The sequence below is a fragment of the Triticum urartu genome, chromosome 4 (genome assembly GCF_003073215.2).
Source record: "Triticum urartu cultivar G1812 chromosome 4, Tu2.1, whole genome shotgun sequence".
NCBI classification, from domain to species: Eukaryota; Viridiplantae; Streptophyta; class Magnoliopsida; order Poales; family Poaceae; genus Triticum; species Triticum urartu.
Genome location: NC_053025.1, coordinates 456,796,922 through 456,799,401, shown reverse-complemented (window position 1 = coordinate 456,799,401; position 2,480 = coordinate 456,796,922).

Sequence of the window (2,480 nt, the reverse complement as noted above, 5' to 3'; positions counted from 1 at the left end):
TGCAAGCCCATCTCGATGAGACCGGGATCCCATCGGTGAGACCAAATTGATTAGGGTTTCTAGCAGTGGCTATGTCAAGTGAACTCGGTGGCGTCGGATAGATCAAATCGGTGGGGCCGAGTTTGACTTTTGGTTTGGGACATATGTGGATATGAGAAAGTGGTTGAGGCACTTTGAGCAAGAAAGCTATTAAGCAACACCTCATCCCCTTTTAATAGTATTGGCTTTCCTGTGGACTCAATGTGATCTTGGATCACTAAAATGAAAATGTAGAGTCCTGAGCTTTTGAGCTTGAGCCAATCCTTTGTTCTTAGCATCTTGTAGGGGTTCCATATCCTCTTGTCCACGCCACTCCATTTGTTGAACTTATCTGAAATATACTAGATCAAAGCATTAGTCCAACAAGAGATATGTTGGCATTAATTACCAAAACCACCCAGGGAGCACTTGTGCTTTCAATGACGTCTAACTTGTTTTTGTGGGGCATGTTGTGATGTGATATGGTCAAGACGTGATGTGATATACTTTATTGTATGAGATGATCATGTTTTGTAATATCGATAACCGGCAGGAGACTTAGGGTTGTCTCTTAATTATTGTATGAAGTGCAAGTGCCATGTAATTGCTTTACTTTATCGCTATGCATTAACAATAGTTGTAGACGCAATAGTTGGCAAGATGACCCCGACGCAACGATGGAGATCAAGGTGTCGAGCCGGTGATGATGGAGATCATGACTATGCTTTGGAGATGGTATCAAAAGCACAAGATGATGATGTCCATATCATGTCACATATTTTTGATTGCATGTGATGTTTATCCTTTATGCATATTATTTTTCTTAGAACGCGGTAGCATTATAAGCCCCTTCACTAAATTTCAAGATAAAAGTGTTCTCCCTGAGTATGCACCATTGCCGAAGTTCATCGTTTCGAAGCACCTCGTGATGATCGGGTGTGATAGACTCTACGTTCACATACAACGGGTGTAAAACAGTTTTGCACATGCAGAATACTCAGGTTAAACTTGACGAGCCTAGCATGTACAAATATGGTCTCAGAACGCTGGAGACCGAAAGGCCAAATGTGAGTCATATAGTAGATATGATCAACATAGAGATGTTCACCATTGATGAGTACCCCATCTCACATGATGATCAGGCATGGGTTAGTTGATTTGGATCATGTATCACTTGGATAACTTGAGGGATGTTTATTTAAGTGGGAGTTCATTAGTAATCTGATTAATGGAACTTAATTTATCATGAACTTAGTCTTAATAGTTTTTGCATATCTATGTTGTAGATCAATAGCCCGTGCTACTGTTCCCTTGAATTTTAAATGCGTTCCTAGAGAAAATTGAGTTGAAACATGATGGTAGCAATAATGCGGTCTAGGTCCGTGATCTGAGGACTATCCTCATTGCTACACAGAAGAATAATGTCCTTGATGCACCGCTAGGTGAAAGACCTATTGGAGGAGCTGATGCAGACATTATGAACGTTTGACAAGCTCGACCTGATGACTACTAGATAGTTTAGTGCTCCATGCTTTACGGCTTAGAATCGGGGCTCCAAAGACGTTTATGAACGCCATGGAACATATAAGATGTTCCAAAAGATGAAATTGGTAGGCTTATGCCCGTGTTGAGAGGTATGAGATCTCTGACAAGTACTTTGCCTGCAAGACGGAGGAGAATAACTCAGTCAGTGAGCATGTGCTCAGAATGTTTGGGTACTACAATCGATTGAATCAAGTGGGAGTTAATCTTCCACATAAGATAGTGATTGACAGAGTTCTCCAATCACTATCACCAAGCTACTAAAGCTTCGTGATGAACTATAATATGCAAGGGATAACAAAAAGGATTCCCAATCTCTTTGTGATGCTGAAATCGGCGGACGTAGAAATCAAGAAAGAGCATCAAGGGTTGATGGTTAATAAGACCACTAGTTTCAAGAAAAAGGGCAAGGGAAAGAAAGGGAACTTCAAGAAGAATGGCAAGCAAGTTGCCGCTCCCGTGAAGAGGCCCAAAGCTAGACCCAAGACTGAGACTGAGTGCTTTCACTGCAAAGGAAATGGTCACTGGAAGCGGAATTGCCCCAGATACTTGGCGGATAAGAAGGATGGCAAAGTAAACAAAGGTATATTTGATATACATATTATTGAAGTGTACCTTACTGGTGCTCATATGTAACATCCCAAAATTCTAAATTTTGGAATGTTATAATAAATAGATACATTTGAATTGATTGTTTGTTTGTTGTGTGATTGATTGACTCAAAGTGAGTGAATTTGAAACTTTTTGAAAGTTAAATGAGAGGGAATAAAAGGACTTTCCCAAACTTTCATTTTTGCATTTATGTTCTCCATGAATTCAAATTCTTTTCAAATGCAAAACCCTGGAGAGAAGATGACATGACTTCTTCCATTTATTTAAATGACAAGGGTTTTTGAAAACATTTGAAATTCATTTGAAAA